General features: G+C 36.2%; 1 protein-coding gene across 1 annotated transcript in view; it reads left to right on the top strand.

The window, feature by feature from the left end:
* The window catches only part of LOC123866947 (putative uncharacterized protein DDB_G0282133), a 277,632-nt gene that overhangs the window by 122,092 nt on the left and 143,851 nt on the right, over window positions 1-11,689 (top strand). The gene's annotated exons all lie outside the window — the stretch shown is intronic.

Genomic DNA, 11,689 nt, shown 5'->3' with positions numbered 1-11,689 from the left:
CATATCCCCAACCAACAATTAATGAATCATTGTCAGAGTTAGCAGGTGGTACAATATTTTCAAAACTTGACCTGAAAGAAGCATATACCCAAGTAAAAGTTACAAATAATACAGCAAAAATGCTAACCATAAATACTCCAAAAGGCTTATATAAAGTGAAAAGATTACCATACGGATTAAAAGCATGCCCGGGGATATTTCAAAGGCTAATGGCCAATACATTAGCGAGCATAAAGGGGGTGACAGTACTCCTAGATGATATATTATTAGCAGGGAAAAATGAGGAAGAACACATTCAGATTTTAGATAAAGTGCTGCAGTGCCTCAAAGATGTAGGATTGAGATTGAATAAAAAAAAATGTGAAATAGCGACAGACAGGGTGGAATTTCTGGGATATGTGGTAGACAGGCTGGGCATCCACCCAAGTGCAAAAAAAATAAGCATGATAAGTAATTCCAGAGCACCTCAAAATGTGAAAGAGTTACAAGCGTTTCTCGGGCTGTTGAATTTCTATGAGAGATTTATGAAAAACAAAGCAACATTATTGGAACCGCTGCACAGATTGCTAGATAAGGATGCAAAATGGAAATGGACAAAGAAGGAAATGGATGCTTTTAATAAGGCTAAGTCTGTGTTGTCCAGTGAAGACACATTAATACATTTTGATAATACCAAGCCGGTAGTGTTAACATGTGATGCCTCCGAATATGGAGTAGGGGCGGTATTGGCTCACAGGATGGAGGATGGAAGCGAAAAGCCGATTGCTCTGGGATCACGAACACTAACTAAGGCGGAGAGAAATTACAGTCAATTAGATAAGGAAGCGGCGGCCATTATGTTTGGATTAGAAAAATTTAATCAATATTTATATGGTAGACAGGTATTGATATATACAGACCATAAACCGTTACTAGGAATATTTAGCCCTAATAAGGCGATACCAAAAGTTTTATCACCTAGAATGATGCGATGGGCATTAAAATTGAATTCATATGATTATGAGTTGCAGTATAAATGTGGATCTAGCATAGTGGGGGCCGATGCACTGAGCAGATGGCCAATGGAGACTAGTGAGGAAAAAGCTCAGAAAATATCACCAGAAGTGTTGTTATTGGCCGAAAAACCTAGTGCTATAGAATATTCAGCTAAAGATATTGCAGACCAGACAGCAAGTGATGAAGTGATGGCAAAAGTTAAGTATTGGATCTTGCACGGTTGGCCAGATAGAGTTGAGGATGAAAGATTAAAAATATATTGGGTAAAAAGGAAAGAATTATCAATTAGCAATGATTGTATCATATGGGGAAGTAGAGTGGTTATACCGCCCCCTATACGTCAGCATATGTTACAGGGTCTACATGAGACACATGATGGTGTGGTGGTGTCGAAATCGATTGCTAGAAGTTATTTTTGGTGGCCGGGGCTAGACCATGAAATTGAGAGTTTAGTGGCAAACTGCGAGAGTTGTCAGGTGCATCGGAACATGCCTCAAAGTACTGCACATTCATGGATTACCCCTGCCAGCCCATGGCAACGATTGCACATCGACTTTGCAGGCCCTGTGGACAACAGAATATTTTTAATAGTGGTGGATGCTCACTCAAAATGGCCTGAAGCTAAGGTTGTTAGAACTACATCAACTGAATGTGCAATTAGAGCACTGAGAGAAATATTTGCAGAACAAGGGCTGCCCGAGGTGTTGGTATCGGATAATGGGACGGCTTTTACATCTGCAGAGTTCAAGAAGTTTATGCAGAGCAATGGCATAAGGCATATCTTAACTCCTCCATATAGCCCATCATCAAATGGTCAAGCAGAGAGGACTGTACAATCAATCAAAAATAAACTCAAGATTATGTCAGGTGGCAACCTAGAAGTTAAGTTGCCTAGGTTATTATTTGGTTTGAGGACAGCGCCAAGTACGGTTACAGGAAAGACACCAGCGGAAGCGTTAAATAGAAGACGATTTCGAACAAGGTTTGACATAATACATCCATTCTCAAGGAAACCAGTGGCAGATAATCAAATAGAAAGCAACAAAGAAGTCCCTGTAAGAACTTTTAAAATAAATGATAAAGTATGGCTACGGTCTTACTCACGAGGGCGAAAGTGGGTAAAAGGTGACATCTATAGGCTGAAAGGACCGGCAAGGTTTTTAATCAGAATAGAGAATGGCCCAGTGGTGACCAGGCACATCAACCAGATACGAAGGCGAGATGCAGACAGTGAGCTGAGCCCAGAGGAGATGCGGGACAGGTTAGGGATACCCCAGGAAGCAGTGGTTACGTGGAAGGGGGGAATAATGAAACATTAGTTAATGCAATAATAATAATAAAAAGACTAAAGGGGAAGGTATGTGGTGTATATAGTTTAGGTTAACAAAGACAATAGCATGTGTCAGATGGACATCAAGTGTAAAGTGACTTTGACAGACGACAGTGACAAGTGAATAGACTGTGATTTGGCAGGAGAGCAGCAAACATGTAACCACGTGAGTTCTAGGTTATAATAGTAGTTTTATTGCCAGCAAGTGTAGTGAAAGTGTTTGTTATTTACTAGGTGTTAGGAACAGGTTGCTACTGACGACTGTCATTTTTTACTGCCTTTATCTTAAACTCTACTATCTAACACAGGCCCAGTTGCATGACAAGTCGTTAAGACGCACAAATCACAAGAATGAAATCACGTGAAAGATTATTTACGCGAAATACCAAACAAGCATATCATTAATTAACCAGCCAAAAACGAAAAATTCCCAAATTGAAATGTTTGGGAACACCACACCCACATAGTTAAAAATTAAAAGGTAAAAATTTTGTACAAGTCTGGATTAGTTAACTTTTATACCAAAATTTTAATATCTCTAATAATATAGACTTGTGCGAACCACTTTTACTTTTATTGGTTGTCAAAGTTGAACTATAATCTTAACATAACTTTAATCGCCTGTCATATAACTGGACCTAACTAATAATAGGTAGTTTATGCTCTGAAACTACTACTATTTTTTTCGTAGTATTAAAACATTTTTTGCTGTTGGGTATAGCCCATTTTTGAAAGGAGACAGGCAATCTAAACTCCGCAACTAAAATTTTTAATTGACCATAATTCAGCGCTCAAGAGTGATGATGAATTAAATAATGATGCAGTCGTAATCCGGTTGACTCAGATATAGTTTGATGGAAGATTTCAGTAGCGAAAGAAACCAATTTGAGATCTCTGTCTACACTACGTTTGATTACCATAAAAAATTTAAGACACAGATATTAGTTTCTAGAATATGTCTGCATTTCATGGACTTTTGTTGCTTAATATTCAAATGAAATTGGAACTACGATTGTATGAAACGAGTGACGGAGAGAGCCCTGTTAAAGTTGAATACAGGAGAATCATATTGCTTTTATAGTGCAATAAGATTTTTTTAACATTAATTTAACAAATTCAAGTTTATTTTGTTTAAAAAATATGAATTAAGTTTTTTTAGGTACTTAGATACTACAGAATTCTAGAAAATCAAATTAATCCTTGATTGTGTATGGTGTATAGAATCCCTAATTTTCGTACAATTAAGTGTTTTTTTTTTACTTTTTAAAATGCCAATTGCCTTTTGTTGCAAAAAGGTGTCAAGAATGTCTTAAAATATATTGTTGCTTACTGCTGAATTTTTTTAAGACAAAAAAGAAGGTATTTGGGGTAAGAAACACGTATCAAAGGGTGCATTAGTCTCGCTGCTGCGTTTGACGTGTGGGGGATATCCCCGTTTCAGAACCAGTATAGCTTGAGCTCTGATTTTTACGTACGGCTATTTATGGAAGCCGCAGCTGTTGGAATTTATATAGGTTGTCAAAAACATGAGTGATTCTCGTGGTTTATTTGAAATAATATTTGGAGTATGCAGGCAACGTTGAGTTTTAAATGTTCACTTTATTTACATACTAGCGATCGCACGCAGTTTTGTCCTCGTAGGAATGTCGCAAACTTCAGCCTTATTCTTTGTCTACATTATAAAAGGAGCCTCTGTGCAAAATTTCAGCTATCTAGGTCTGATTTGGGCTGGCCGTTGATGAGTCAGGAACTCTCTTTTTATGTACTTACTTATTTAGATGTCCATGGTGAATAAATCTGGTATTTTGTTTAATATAGGTAATAATTTTATTACCGTCTTAAAAATAGCGATCCTACTGATGTCGGATTTCATGTATAATTTTTATTTCATAGAAAAAATACATATATCAAATCGTATCATATCAAATTATGAAAAATAATCTGCTAGGTAGATTAAGTAACTTTGGAATTATGGACAAATTAATCTCTTACTATCCGTTTAAGCTTAAGGCGAACGCTTATTAATACTCGAAGAGCTTTATTTGTTTGATAGTTACCATCTCAAACGACTATTGGACGGTGTGCAAACAAGGAGAGTTCATTATATGCTGGTGTGCCGGGGAAATATTTACCAGCCACTCTGAATGAGAGAGACGTCGCGTAGAGCTTAACTGGATAAGACATAGGATTTTATTCTGAAGGAACAAGATTTTCATATCATATATTTTTATGGCACAAACTTTGTTTGCCTCTTTGATTAGAATTTGGTGATGTATTTTTGCAGTCATTTAGCATTCCAATTCTTTAGGCAGAATAATTTACCATCAGGTGTGATTATAACGCTAACTTATGTTTGTATTAAAATATATTTAAGAACTTGGGTTGATTAAGGCTGCACCAAAACCTTAATCAACCCAAGTTCTTGCAATACAGATTTTTTTAAAGTTTATGGGTTATCTATCATATTCCAAAGCAACACCATCTTGTTCTCACTTAAGGGGTGCGCCGTAGGGCTAGATAATTTCGTTAGCTCCTGTAGTGTAGTGGACAGCCCTGACTTATGAGTTGCCAGTTTCCAATCAATACCACCTGTTTACTCTGCACTGCGGATACATCACATGACCAAAATTCTGTACAAAACTATAACTAAAAGTAACGAATATAATAATTATATCAGTTTTTACTTAGACTTATGCTGTTATTTAGAAGAATATTTTCAAAGCAATCCCACTTCTGAATATAAATCTAACTAAAAGTTAACTAATGACGAATATTACTCACGCAAGTTACTATTTTTTATCAAGGAATAATTACTTTTTAGACTATTGTTGTAAAAGTGCTTGTTCGTTATTTTATGAGTTTGCTGATTTGTCCTTCAATCACGTCACAAGAGAGCAAAGGATTGAAGTGATTTTTTGCGTGAGTGTAGTAAAAGACCTGGCAACTGATATAATGCTAATTGCTACTGTTTATCCCGGAACATCAAAGAGTGCTCACGGGATTTATAAAAACCTAAATCCACGTGGACCATATCGCGGGCATCACTAGTAAGTAATATAGTAAACAAAAAATACATTTAAATTACTGTAATAAGATTCAAATTAATTTTTCAAAAAATAAAAACTTCACTACACTAGGGAGTTACCAGCACGTTGAATCGTAAGAATGTAAAGTTTTCCATCTAAACAGGACTTAGTCAAAAGTATACAAAATTATAATAATTTACATGCCACCACAAAGACGTCATAATTTGAACCCATAACTTATCGCAGAATCCATTTAATCATATTGAAAGCTATTAACACAGGCATTCATCAAATGGTACAAAAGTATTCAAGTTTCCGTTTTATATCGGTAAGTCGTGAATATTACCACCTTTAAACTTTAAACTATCAAATGTCATCCGTGATAACTTATGTAACGAGTAGAAAAGTTTTAAAATAAGTACCTATTTTATCTCTAAAAAGCCGTATCCGTCCCCGTCAAAGGTTATCGGAAATAGGTTAATTGTTTATAATTATTTTGGGTGATAGACTGATAAAAGCTAAGGCGGAGATCTAAAGAGGAAAGCTGAGATCTTTGGACTTTGCTCAGCTTTAAATAGTTAAAACGAGACAGATTTATGTCAGCGATATAACGCTGTCTCGCTTTAAAAGTGTCTTGAAAGTCTGAGCAAAGTCAAAGTTTGCTCTAGTTATAAATCTCCTAACTTTTCAAATTATAAACTTTACGTTTTATCGATCGTAAAGAACGATTTAAATTAAGAGATTATTTTAAATTATCAATTAACAGATGCGCTTCGCTACTGTAGTCTGTAATTATTGTGGATTAAAAGTAAAAGCTCTCATTTATGATTCGTTGGCTCACTCGTAGAGCAAACATCGATTGATGCAATAACACGTAATCGAGGCAATCTCCGTTCATTCCGGACGACTGGACGGCACCGCTGCCATGGGATGAAAACTACTATGAATAACCAAAAAAAACAATTTTTTTTAAAGAATTTTTGTCAAGTTCATCGTAATGCGTAACCCCTTTCCCCTCCAACTAAGAGTAAAGCTTGTGCTAGGAGTAGGTACGACAATAACCTTTGGGAATCGAGGCTATCGAGAAATCATAATAGGGATATATCAGTAACTTTTTATCAAACGTCAAAACACACACAAGAAATACTGGATAGTGACGTCACAATGATTTGACGTGCTTTTTTATTTAAATCGATAATATAAAATGGTCATTACCCTTAAAACTAATAAGGACGTGGATTTTATGTATTTTGGAAGACCCTCTATTTAAATTTAAATTATTTAATAAAATTAAATCACTGAGAAATAATTTCTTTTTGACATAACAAAACCACCCTATCGGACATTAGATAACGAAACAATGGTAAGGAATTTATTTTTTAAAGTTTGAGTAAAACAGAAAAAAGGAGTGTAGTCTAAAACTAAGTGAATTTCTTTATTCCACCATAGCTTCTAAATGCCTGAACAGATTTAGATGTATGGGGTACGGTAGAGTTCTTACATCATTGAGAGTGGCACTGGTCATAAATTAAAACGCCAGTACGGCTGTGTTAACCGCACTCGAGTTTTATAACATGCAATTTCACATGTACTTTTCGTGATATTTTCAAAGAGCTCCTAATCGAACGAGTCCTACTAAATTTTCCATTCCCCCAATAGCCCTCTACGTCACAGACAATAGTAGTGACTGGCAGTTAAAGGCGCCGACGGGCGAAATTACTCCCGTAATAAATTGTCTCGAATAGACAACCAACTGAACGTTCGAAGAAATGAGAAGAGTCTTTTTGGTTTTACTTCTTTATTGAGTCAGATTGTTAAATCTGATACTGATTCTGACGGTAACTAAATTTTAGAGTACGCTCTCTCCAATACAATAAGAAAAGGACAGAAAAATTATTTTCATTTATAACCATAAAACCTCGAGACCTTAGGTGACGTGAACTAGAATGAGGGGTCTCTCAGTTTGGCCCTGAATCGACGATATATCAAATATTACGCTATGGTGACGTAAAATCAAAGAAAAATAGGGCTACTTTAGGGCTATCTGCCTCAAATGTACTAACATTTCAACCTTACAGCTTTTATAGATTATTTTTAAAATGGCTGTGACATGCAGACTGACGGACAGATGGACAGTGATAGATGGATCGGACGAGACTATAATCTGCTTTTCCACGGAACCCTAAAAATGTTATCTATACTCTAGACGCAGTAATAGCCTGTTTCCGGGATGGACCGGACAAACGGACGCACTAACACGTGGGACGTATTTAAAGCCACAGACGAAGATCTCATTATACCTATATCTAGGCTAGCTGATGCCCGATAGGTCTGTTGACCCAGCAGTTTGAAGTATAAATTGATATGACAATCAGCCTGTTTCTGGTCAGTTTATTTTTTTACCAGCCGTGCCCGATGGAATTTACTCTCCCTTATTTAATACGCTTGGATGATTTTCACCACGCACAGCACTTACGAATCTCAATGCGTATTTTAGAATTTATAGAATTTCGCTTCGATTCGCTGCCAGTGTGGATCGGATCTTAGGGATCAATTTTCAAAAAGCTTCTTAGCGTATCCCATAATAGCTATCTGCATGCCATACAGTTCGATCCGTCCAGTAATTTGAGCTGTGCGGTGATCAGTCAGTCAGTTATTCAGTCAGTGAACTTTTCCTTTTATTCATTTAGATTAGGATTATTATCCTTTACATAATATAGGTAACAGACAGGTATACTGAGGTGGTGCGGTAAGTTACCTAATAGCTATAATATATTATTAATATATTACTAAGTATATATAATATAGTTAGCTAAGTAATATAATAAAATACGATCGAATTAAAACAAGCAAACATCTCGTAGTATACAAAACTCAAAAGCAGTTATTTAATCTGTGGCAATTGACACAACAAAATATAAAAGCTAACATTACCACTCGCGAGGCAATAAAATCTCTGGCACAAGTGGGGCATTCACCGCAGTGTGGTGTTACGAGTACACACTACATACGCTATTGTATCATCAATAATGGCTTCTTAAACGGTCCTCTACATATATCACAATGAAATTGTCCGATTCTTGTTTCCGCGTGTAATGGAGAATGCATGATCCACTTATGTTCTACTTTGAATCTAGTTTCAACTAAGTAGCTGCCCGTTACATACCTAGTACCTACGTGGCTTCGTCCGCGTGGATTTGTGTTTTTAAAAATTCTGTGGGAACTCTTTGATTTTCTTGGATAACAAGTGTAAATTAAAAATTTATAACACCCCCGACGATCCAAAGTATTTGAGTTTTCCAAAACATCATTTTCAAATAAATAATTATGTATTTAGGCAACGTCCATCTTGACAGCTTGACATTTGTCTATTGACATAATATTAAGAACCTAACGGTTATCTAACCTTCTTTTCTACAAGAAAACTAGAAAAGAGCTGATAACTCTTAAACGGCTGAACCAATTTTTTTAGATTATAGCTAAGAACACTCTCGATCAAGCCACCTTTCAAACAAAAAAAAACTAAATTAAAATCGGTTCATTCGTTTAAGCGCTACGATGCCACAGACAGATACACAGATACACAGATACACAGATACACAGATACACAGACACACAGATACACAGATACACACGTCAAACTTATAACACCCCTCTTTTTGGGTCGGGGGTTAAAAAGTAGCCTATGTCATTCTCAGTTTTATCGGTTAATGATAACAAGACACACTTTCACATTTATAACATTAAATCGTCGGCTACTGTAGATTGACATTACTTTACAACTTGGAAAATTACTGGTGATACATTTTTCCGGCTCCCTGCCACTCGTTTGATGTCGTCTGGACACCTATTTTCTTCCAAAAATTCGTTTTCTAATACGAGGTCGCAAAGCATCTTGGGCCCCCAATGACTATCGTTTCTCCAAACTATGTGCACCTTTCATTGCCACTTCTGCTTCGTATTCCATTGAGCTATGTCAGTTACTTTGGTGCTTTTACATATCTCTTCATTTCCATTTTACCGAATCTAACTCGGCTAGGCTGCATTCTGAAAGATTCCAAATGTCTTCTCGTCCAATATTCCTCAGTGCCTGAAAACTAAAATCTTTGAACAGCGCGTGTTAACAGTGATGACATACGGATTCGAGAATCGTTAACTACGGTCCTCATAAGAAAGTTTAGAGCTAAATTTGTTTGTTCTAATTTTTTGTGTATCAAACCAAACGCAAATCTTTAAATTACGCAGGTCATTCTATTAACCTGCAAACCCTTTTAGTATTGACTGTCCTATTACGCTGATATATTAACTATCTATTTATTAGCAAACACATGGACCCAATATAAATCAAATCAGTAATGCTGACACAGCTATAAATCATGGTGGTCGTGTAATCCTGTTCTCGATCACTATCAATGATATTAATGAACATATCGGACTGACATACGATCAATACGAGCTTAACGTACTGTGTGTGTCTATTTGTCTGCCCATGACATGAATATGTCTTAACTGTGTAAATGGAATAATCACCCTGTAAACATAAACCTACATTACCTACGAGTATGTTAGGCCCACTTGCTTAGGACAGTTCAACGAGTTTAGTTAAATTTTGTAAAGCTGTCACTTCTTGGCAAGAGCATAACACGGTTACCAAAAAGAGACAGCATTATTTAACTAAATCAGTCTGGTACAAGTGATTCAAAAATAAATAAGAAAAGCATGAAAACAAAAAGCTTTGGTACTAAACGAATTTCGACAATGATCTCTTTACATGTTATTTTTTTAATCTGTAAAACAGAATAAAACTGATCATAAAATGAAATCTGTAAAGTACAAAGTAATTATTCGAAAACTCAATGCCTACATTACTGAAATATTTTTTATTTGTTATAGTGTAACGTCTCGGCTCTTTTAGTATAGAAATCTTGTAGACATTTTATTTTTCCATAGATACTCCACGATATTAAATATGCCACATGACGTGTTCCACAGATTTCTGGGACTCCTTTGATATCCTTTTTCCACTTCTCTATAGTCCGTTCTACCTTATTTTTCTTAAAGATAAACAAAACGCAGCAACCTCATCAGAGAAACGCGTAAGCGACGTGATTTTTCTGGTGCTTTAGACCTTCTAGAGTTAGGTTTTTCACTCTTATCATGAGTCCTTTTTCAGTCCGCGGTAACAAGATCGTATGGACCGCGTATACGCCTCTTACCTATTTCAGAGAGAAGCTACGCGTTTATCTTTTAAGTAAACGAAGGAAAACTAAAAAACACCTAAGTACCAACATTGCGTTTTCCGGTGTGCCATTCAAATCATACATTTATCTTCAAACAAAATCGTACAGGAAAACCGTTATTATTGCTAAGTTGTCTACTAGCGCTAATTCATAATTAATTGTACTTTATCTACTAAGGAAATTAAAATTAACCTGCGACCACCTATAGGTATAATACCTACCTATGCCTAATAACCGTTGTAGGTATGGTATGTAGAAATTATATCCACTGAATTACATCGTTAAGGCTCAGTCCACGAAATGCGTGGCCGGAAACGTATCCAACGCGGCTCAAGACCAGACGAGATTCTATTAAGAAATCACACATTTTGAAGGGAATCGAATTCAAAATCTCCCACCTATAAGATCACAATATCTTATCTATACTAAAATAAACTATAAATGCGAAAATACATTTTTTGTCTGTCTGTCTGTCTGTCTGCTAGCTTTTCACGGCCCAGCAGTTTAACAGATTTTGACAAAATTTGGTATCTACTTTTTATCCCGGAAAAGCCAAGCAAACCGATTTGTATGGAAGGTACACAGGAAATAGACATTTTTTATCCCATAAAATCAAAGAGTTCCCACGGGATTTTAAAAAAACCCAAATCCACGCGGATGAACTCGCGAGCATCATCTAGTCTGCAATAAGCTGAGCACTTCGTGTATGACGACGTCGCCCGACACAAGCACCACGATTTCTCCAGCGATGTCGCCGTCGCGCATTGAGTGTGACTACGCCTTTAGATTACACAATTGGCCTCTGACCCGTTGTGGCCAATACAGAATACCTTATAAATTATATCGATAGGAAACACTTACGGTATCCCATTATGCTGTCATGAAAGTTAGACGAATCAACGTTCTACCTGCTACCAGATTGGATTCATCGATAATTAGAAACATCAGAAAACATATTGACCATACGTAATTACTAATTAAAGATATGATTTAACTACCTAATCAGTCATATCGAATTTTAAACTGTGAATTAATTGACGATTAGTAATTAGTGGCTATATAAATAACAATTTGATGATGGATGATGGGTCTGAGAT

This window comes from Maniola jurtina, chromosome 7, assembly GCF_905333055.1.
Source record: "Maniola jurtina chromosome 7, ilManJurt1.1, whole genome shotgun sequence".
In the NCBI taxonomy this organism is placed as follows: Eukaryota; Metazoa; Arthropoda; class Insecta; order Lepidoptera; family Nymphalidae; genus Maniola; species Maniola jurtina.
Note: the sequence above shows the minus strand (reverse complement) of the source record. Positions and strands in the feature narration are given on the sequence as shown.